Genomic DNA, 9,498 nt, shown 5'->3' with positions numbered 1-9,498 from the left:
TCACACTCTTTATAAGCCTTGGGCTGTTTCTCAATATGTGTTCTTCAGTGATCTTCAGTGATCAGTGTCCTTGTGTTCTCGTACTACGTCATCATCAAACGTCGAAGTTCAATTCCAATACTCAAGAACGCAAGTACAGAGGACGCATGAAGTGCCCGGATGTGTCCTTGATATCGAGGATGCATCAAATGCAGACTTGAGAGAATCGAACCGCTAAAAATCCCAGAAGACGTTGCGGGCAGTCGACGTACGGAAGGCTGTAAGCTTTAAACTTCTCGTTCTCACTTAAGAGATTCCCGCTGCAAGCTCGAAATACGTGACAGCTCGTGAAAGTTTACATTTGTCGGTCTCTTTTGCTTCATTTTAATAAAGTGATAAAGACCTTAAGAAAGCGGCAGTATTTTTATTAGCATATTAAAAAGAATCTTAACATTGACAAAACATGTAACACATAGGCTACTCATAAATACTCACAGTAGCGGTTTTAGGCACGGGCGAACCGGGCAATCGCCCGGGGCGGCATTTTTTGGGGGGCGGCACCGCCGGCACGGCCGGCACGATAGTGGTGGGCAGATCGAGGCTTCGTGAAGCAATGAAACAGTTGAAGCAAATGTTCCATATTGTTTCGAGGCTTCGAATCAATCCGACACCCGTCTCAACGGTGACACCTAGTGGTCACTTGCAGGTGTTGATCTGAAATAACCTTGACGAGCCATTAAAATAATGTGTTGTTTTTTTATTATTGTATTTTTCTAATATGTGAAGCTTGTAACCTATAGGCTCCTCACTGTGCATAATGTTATTTTGGTCCTGCAAAATGAATATTAATAAAAGAAATCAAGCCACGTACAATGTCTCACTTTTTTAGAGATTTTTATTAAAAAATATAAATTTTTCTGCTGTGGAAACAAGTAATAGCAGTCCAACTTAGCCTACTTCTTTTTTTACAGTTAATTTCTCCAGCCTTTGAAAAAATCATTTCACAAGGGACACTTGTTGCTGGCATACAAATATATTTTTTAGCAAGGACATACAAATGAGGAAAGATTACTGCTCTCTCTTTCCAGTAAGTTAGTGGATCATGAGTTCTGGGCAAATACGCAAATTTCAAATTCTCCTCAAAATTCCCCATCATGGATGATGTATTGTTGCAGTAGGCTAGCTGCCGATCACAATACACACATCTCACTTTATTTGGGGTTTCTAAACGGAAATGCTCCCACACCACAGATGTACAGCATCTCTTCTGGGGAGCCTCCATTTTATCTATCTATCCAAATCTATCTATCCATGTATCTATCTATGTATCTAGATATAATATGTATCTATATATGTATCTATCTATAATCTATCTATGTATTTATATATGTATCTATAATCTATCTATATCTATCTATTAATCTAGCTGTCTATATATATTTATATCTATGTATCTATTAATGTGTCACTATATGTATACTCTGTCTGTCTCTAGCCTGTCAGTCAATGTGTTGTGTAAATTTAAATCTAAGCCTAAATAGCCTATAACTAATCAAATCGCACTATAATGTCACTATCTCAAAATCAAACTTCTCTCACAAAAACCCACGAGGTCAATATGCGTTGATTTCACTTTTATACAGATGTGCGATTGTGTGGTCTGTTCCCGACCGTGTCAATCAAACGCTGATTCGGCGGACCACACCTGATGAAACACTTAGTGAAACACTTCGAGGCTTCGTTTGGCCATAGTCACGTGACATGGGTGTTTTGAATCACGCTTCGGATCAGTGTTTCGAAACATCTGCGCTTCGGGATCTCGCAAAGCTTCGGAACGACTGTTTCGCGTCAGCCATCCCTACGGCACGAGCAAAAAAAAAAAAAAAAAAAAAAGGTTTTCTATTATCTATCATTTCATTGTGTGGGGAATTGGCAAATTTGCGCCCCTGCTTGCTGAGAAGATGCCGTGCACAGAAGCTGTTTGTTTGAGAAGGGGAAAGGGGAGGGGGCGCGGAGGCGCGGGCGCGGATGACAGTTCACCTCTGGGTCTCTCCCAAATGGAACGGACAAGGGGGGGGATCCATATAGTTATCGAAGTTATCAGTCACACCTCGACTTTCTTCCAGATAACGCACATTTCATTCATAGGGGAGAGCCGGGACAGTTGAAACACTTTTCAGATAAATGTCGTTTTCTAAGATAAGGTTACAGATAGATTTTTATTTTTTTTGTGATTAACAACTCACATATGTGTTCTCTTAGTATCATGTGTTATTCGGTACAAATATAGAATGATTTAAGTAAAATATGACTTTGAACGGGAGTTGTGCTTTGTTTCAATCGTCCCGCCTGTGCGGGACGGTTGAAACACAGGGGTGGGACGGATGAAACATAACAGTTTAAATGGCAACTATTCATCTAATACTTATTTTTGTGAACAATACCTGACAAGTAACTTATATACATATTTTTACAAACTTATTTTGTCATTTATTTTCATTTAAAGGTTCATATTAACCATTTTTGTTCTGTCGCCCAATAAACAATAGGCGATAAGCCTATGCGCATTTTGTAATCTTTCTAATGGGCTAAAGACAGACAAATCCGTTTACAATTAATTTTCTTACATTTCTTCCTTGAGTCATATTGAGTGTTTGCTAGTTGAATAGCCTGTTATTATGAAGAAAACGAGGTCAACCAGACGACGATAAATGAAATTTATTGAATATTTAAGATTGGACAATTGATGATTATTACAGAGATAGCATGTGTTGCGTAATTGAAAATTAATTTGCATTAAAAGAAACACAAGTCTAGAAACAGTATACGAATCTATGAACAGTATAGGCTATGACCAGGTTTAACGGGCAGGATGCGCGGGCGGGACGGTTGAAACACTGTTTCAACCGTCCCGACAGCGCCTCCTGTCATTTAAACCTCTTTTGCTCTTAAACTAAAAAACTCTGATATTGCACACTTAAGGGTGTGTTGCAGTACTAATACACCTGCCGTATTATCATTACAATGGCACATGAAACAATAAATCCAACTTGTCAGTCAAAACAAAGTACCGCACGAAATAATTCACTCACCGCACTCAAAAACAGCTTTGCGGCTTTAACTCCAAAACGACACGACGTAAAGAAGAAATGTTTTCGCGGGTATGTTAGGCATTGCGTGCTGTACGTGCTGACGAAATTTGACGTACATGACGTGAGTGGTTTTCAAGGAAATCTCAGTGTTTCATCCGTCCCGCGTTTCAATCGTCCCGGCTCTCCCCTACTATTATAAATACGGGCCTCTGTATTTCCTGCACATTTTTGTTTTTCTGAATGGTCTGAATGGCTAATAAAAATAGGTAATACAAAACGATTACTTGGTCACCACCACCAAGGTGAATTGGTTTAGTCTTGACTTCTGGTCGTGACTCGTGAGCGTGAGTGACAGTTATGGGGAGATCAGGGGATCTGTTGATTGTCGATGTATAGGGCCAAATAAGAGATGGACAAGAAAGGTCAAAGCCATCAGGTGCCCAATTATGTTTTCTCTGTATGATTACGGTATCCATGTCATGAATGAAGGGGCAATATTAATTGGTGGGTATAACTCTTATTTGTTAGCCTTTTTTCTATGATTCTTGCTATGCTTAACAATAATTCGTTTTTAACTCAAACACGAGATCTAATTTCACCATAATATTGTTCTTTGCAACAAAACTGTTGCAAGTTCAGTTATTACACTGCAAAAATGCTTTTCTTACTTAGTATTTTTGTCTTGTTTCCAGTCCAAATATCAAACATTTCTTAAATAAAGATGCATAACGTTATTTTACTGAAGTAGTAAAATTACATAATATATTAAGTCTTGTTTTCTGGGGAAATAAATAAAAATTGAGTTTTTGCTTAAAACAAGCAAAACATTATCTGCCAATGGGGTAAATTCGAAAACTCGAAAGGGGTCTCGCCCAGGGTGTAATTCAATGTAGAACCGCCACTGAATACTCATAAATATAAAAAAGATATAAACTATGAAAACAATGTCTATAATAATATGAAAGAAATGTTTAAAAGGTTGTGACATATGTTTGTGATGTTGTGTTGTATTTGCCGAGATGGTCAGTTAAGCAGCATCGCAGCACATCTCAATTCTCATAAAGATGCGTTCTGTGTTCTCGCGTCCTTCCGAGTTCGTTCTTTCAAGGTCGCCTGGCAAGACCAGTCTCAAAGAGAACGCAAGTCTGTTCTTTGCGTTCTTGGAATTGAGAAACAGCCTTGGACTTTCTCTCCCTGTGGCTGAGTATTGTATTGCGTTTAGCACTCCCTAGTGTTAGCTACTCTACAGAGATATCCAGTGATCTTAGTCTTGCCTTGTCCTTTGCATTTTCCTGTGTTCTGATTAGTGATGGCAAAATGAGGCTTCCTGAACCACTGAGACCTCGCAGCCCATTGCTTCAGCCAAAGGTTCATTACTCGAAGCTTCATTCAGCATTGCTCACCAGTGACACCTAGCTACTGTGCAAAGAAATAGCAGACAAATTAATTAATTTTGAACCAATGACCTAAGCAGACATTTGTCCATTGCCTGGCTATAAAATAAAAGATGTATCTATCTCTGTCTGAATGTACTTGTGCAGAGACAACTGTCACACACACAATTATTTAATTATTCATAAATTGTTTGGATAGTGACAGTTTGAACAGCAAAAGTGACTATGGTGGAGGGAGTGTAATAAAGTAAACTGCAAAAGAATAGTCTGGGGTGGGAAAAGTTAAGAATTGTTTCTGGGGGGTTTTGTGCAGTGAACTGTAACTAGTTTTAGTGCAGTGTTGTGCTTATGGGATTTGGATTTTTTTTTTCAAGTGTGTTGGGGTTTAGACGATTCCTCTTGGACAAAACCTCTCCAGCCACAGAAGATGCAGGGGAACATAAAAATGCCAGTGCCAGCTGGTATAAATGAGGACACTGATGCTTCTGTTTATCCCAGACAGGGGAGGATTTCCTCTTTTTTGCTGGTCCATTACCAGGAAAAAGGAAGAGGTCACAAAAAGCAAACAAATCCAAAAGGGCAATCCAAATCAAAAAGCAGTCCAGTCCAGATCCAAACACCCAAAGCAATCAAAATAATATTATCAAATTAATATAACAAGACTATAATATAGCTAGGCCTACTATAATTAATAATAACAATATACTATAACTATTCTAACCTGATATAATGTAATAATATACAGCCCTAACACATATATGACACAATAACGACAATGACAATGGGAGTTCTCTAACTCTCTGACTCTCTGACACTACAACTGCTTCTACTACTCCTGACAACACCCACAAGGAGGCGCGAGTTTCGAACCCCCTTTATCCGGAAGCGACACTCAGACCGAACCGATGACGTATCCACACAAACCGAGGCCCTGTTTGTCAATAGTCAAGTGATTTTCACGTTAACAACACAAGCCGCGAATCGCGGCTTCATCTGGCACGCGTCCACACTGATCTAGTCGGAGGTCTCTCCACAGCAGGTTTGGGATAATTTGGACAAGGGCGCATCAGGTTTCGGTGGAGCACCCGCTCTGGACCTGCTCTCCCTTCGGGACGGATGGCATACACAGGCTGATCGAGATGCGGCTGTCGTTGGACCACGTACGGCTGGGGCTCCCACCGATCACTGAGCTTACCCTTTCCTTGTCGTCGGTTATCTCGCACTAGAACTCTCTCGCCAGGCAGTAGCGGTGCACTTCGAGCCGTCCGGTCATACAACCTTTTGTTCTTGGCTGCGGCTTGATTAATTCGGTCCGAGACCCGTTCATAAGCCAGTTGAAGGCGTTGATGGTGTCTGGTCACCCACCCCGTTACGCTGCCTCCCTCTTCAGCGGCCGTAGTCCCCAGCAATAGATCCACTGGTAGCCTCACATGCCTTCCGAACATCAGGTAAGTCGGTGCATAACCCGTCGTGCTGTGAATGCCTGTACCATCGCCGGGAGGTTGTCAACCCAATGTCCCTGTTGGTCGCCTTCCAGGGTCCCCAAAAGACCAATCAGCGTCTGGTTAAACCTCTCACACCCTCCGTTCCCTTGAGGATGATAGGGCGTCGTATGGGTCTTCCTACATCCATACAATTGACACAACTCATGTACTACCCTGGATTCGAAATTGGGTCCTTGATCCGAATGGAACACTTCAGGGCACCCGAAGGGCTGGATGACATACCTCCACAGGGCATTAGCGGTAGTGATGGCGGTCTGATCCAGAGTTGGGATGGCCCAGGCATATTTAGTGAATAGGTCTGTGATCACTAAGATGTTTTGGATACGGTCGACCGGCCTACCCAACGTCAGATAATCCATTGCGATGATATGCATCGGTGCTTTGGCTCGAATGGGGACCATTGGAGCTCGAGGCTCTTTCCTGGCTTTAAACAAGGTACAGCGCGGGCAGCCCTGCAGGTAAGCCCACGTAGTCCCCTCCATCCCAGGCCAGTAGAAGTGGCGTCGCAAGAGTGCCGTCGTCCTCTCCTGCCCTTGATGACCAAGCCTGGTGTGATAAGCCTCCAGCAGAGCATGACACCTCCCCTCGGGAACCACTACCTGGCAGACCGGGTCACCTGAGTGCGAGTCCTGGAGGGACCGACAAATCACCCCCTCCTTCAGATGGAGCCTCTCCTTCTGGCCCAGCAGACCTCTCACAATTCGGGTTTGAGCCCGACGTTCCGCGCCCTCCGGCCAATTGCCCTGTCCCAACCAGGCCCGGACCAGTAACAGGTCCTCATCCTCACCCTGCAACATCCTCCAGCGCTGTGGGTCCCATCCCCAACTTGCAGGCGGCTCCTCCGGTGGTTGTCCCGGTGCCTCCACAATGCCCACCATAATTCCCTCGTCGCGGTCTACCTCAAGCATAGATCTCGGATCTTCCGGCCCTCCTTCAGGCCACCTAGACAGCACGTCAGCGTTGGTATGTTCCCTTCCTGGCCGGTACTGAAGCTGATAATCGAAGTTGGCCAATTGCGCCACCCACCTCTGTTCTACCGCCCCCAGCTTGGCGGTTTGCAGGTGTACCAGCGGATTGTTATCGGTCACCACGGTTACCTTTGCTCCCCATAGGTAGTCTTTAAACTTCTCACTGAGCGCCCACTTCATGGCCAGTAACTCGAGCTTAAAGGAACTATAGTTGGCATCGTTTCTCTCCGCAGGGTGTAGACTCCGACTAGCATAAGCGATGACTCTCTCTTCCTCCTGTTGTTTCTGGGCCAAGACAGCCCCCAAGCCCAGATGGCTAGCGTCCGTGTAAAGAATGAAGGGCTGTGTGAAATCGGCATATGCCAGAATGGGTGCTTGTAACAACTCTTGCTTGAGTTTCTGAAAAGCAATCTCGCATGCCTGGTCCCACTCCACCACTGGGGACCCTCGGCCCCGGACATGTCCCGTTCCACCCAGCAACTGGTTCATGGGTTTGGCGATCTTGGAGAAATCCTTGATGAATCTCCTATAGTACCCCACGAAACCGAGGAAGGATCGAACCTGGCGCACAGTCTTTGGGGCCGCCCACCCCTGTACGGCCGACACTTTCTCTGGGTCCACAGCGATCCCTGCCGCACTCACAATATGGCCCAGGAACTTTACCTCCTTCCGGAAAAGCTGGCATTTATCCGGTTGGAGCTTCAGCCCGTACTTCTCCAGAGAGCGGGACACCTGCTCCAGGTGCTGAAGGTGAGACTCAAAATCGGGGGAATAGATAATCACGTCATCCAGGTACACCAGGGTGGTATCCATCAGCTGGCTCCCTAAACAGCGCTGCATTAGTCGCTGGAACCGTGTTCCGAACTCTCACCCGAATTCGGCCTCTTTGGGCGGATGCCAGTCCTCTGGCCACCTCCACCTTAGGACCTTCGTTGTGTGGTTCCACCAGCACCCACTCCTCCGGGTGGTAAAGTCTAGGGGGCACCCTGACCCAGACCATCGCCTCGCTTCGAGCCGGGACGGACAAAGCGTAACGGCAAGCCACTCTCCCAGTGCTCTCCCGGTCCTCCTGCTGCTCGGCCAGGCAAACTCGGCGACAGTCTGCCCGAATACGCTCCCATTCCCTGCCCTCAGGTGTCACAGTCGCTCGGGCTGGCCCACGCTGGAACAGCTCTTCCCAGCAGTCGGAGATGACATTCATGTCCATCAGGGCGCGATGAGACCCCAGACACACGTCACGAACCACCACCACTCCTTTCTGGGGTACAACCATACCGTGGATCTCCAGGTCTGTCACTACATAACCCACATACGGGATATCGAGCCCATTGGCCCCTCGCAGAGTTAACCAGGGGGCCTCAGTCGTCGGCCGGCCCTGGGTGCCAAATAGTTCCTGAACGAGGCTCTCCGCAAACAGAGTGACTTGCGACCCCGTGTCCAACAAACACTGCACCTTCTTGCTGTTGACTCGGATCGTAATAACCAGACAGCGGCCCACCAGGCGTTCTTTAGACAGTCCAGGAGAAGAAGGGTCTGAAAAGGGGGTCCCGACCACTTGACCCACAGTGGCCGGAGACTCTAAAAACCCCCTTGTGAAGCGCGTCTGGAAGGGCACTGACGGATGTAATGTCCAGCTTCTCCACAACCGTTACAGATAGGACGCCCCTGTTCATCCCACTGGAATCGGGGACCCATGGATCGGGCGAAACGACGCTCTGGAGGGCGACTCCCGTCAGAGTAGGCCCGCTCTCGCGGCGAAGGAAGTGAATGGAGGCGTTCTCGGCGGAGTTCTTCGACAACAGATTTGGACAGATCAGACATTTGTTCACGGATATCCCTTTTCAATTCTTCCCGGAGGGCATGCTTCCAATCGGAGGTGGCAGGGGCCGAAGGCCCACTAACAGCATTCGCCACCAGACAGCTGGGAGGATTCACACCTTCGGTGTGATCACGCTCAAGGGCTAGAGCTTCTCGCCGCAGTTCTTCAAACGTGAGGTCAGGATTTCGTCTCAACTGCACCCGCAGACTCTGACGTACTGGGCCCTCCCGTAATCCTAGCAGAAACTGATCTCGCAGTAGGGTCTCCTCGTCGCCCAGGCCGTGGTCCTGTCTTCCCCTTAGCCTGGTAAACTGTTCCCTCAGTTGCAACGCGAATGGCCGAACAGTTTGTCGTGGCCCTTGCCTACAATTAAAGAATTGGGTTCTCAGGACAGCTACCGGGGTGGTATCTCCGTATTGTACCGTGAGGAAATCAAAGATGGCTCGGACTGTGGTGCGGGTTGCTTCTGGTGCTGCCTGTACTTCTCTTCTTGCTTCTCCCTCTAGTGAATTTAATGCAAACTGTACCTTCTGCAGGGCGTTCAGCCCTTGGAGCCCTGCCAGGTATTCCACCTGGGCCTCCCATGCTGACAGGCTTAATTCTGACCCCGGACCTCCGTACTTCTGGGCCCACGGGGCCCCCATAAAGAAGGGCATAACCGGCTGTCTGGCCACTGGCTCTTCTTCCTCGGCCATTTAGGACCTTGATCGCTCCACTCGAGACGGTAATCCTGCCGACTAC

This window comes from Leuciscus leuciscus (genome assembly GCF_965113295.1).
Source record: "Leuciscus leuciscus genome assembly, chromosome: 1".
Classification (NCBI taxonomy): domain Eukaryota; kingdom Metazoa; phylum Chordata; class Actinopteri; order Cypriniformes; family Leuciscidae; genus Leuciscus; species Leuciscus leuciscus.
Note: the sequence above shows the minus strand (reverse complement) of the source record.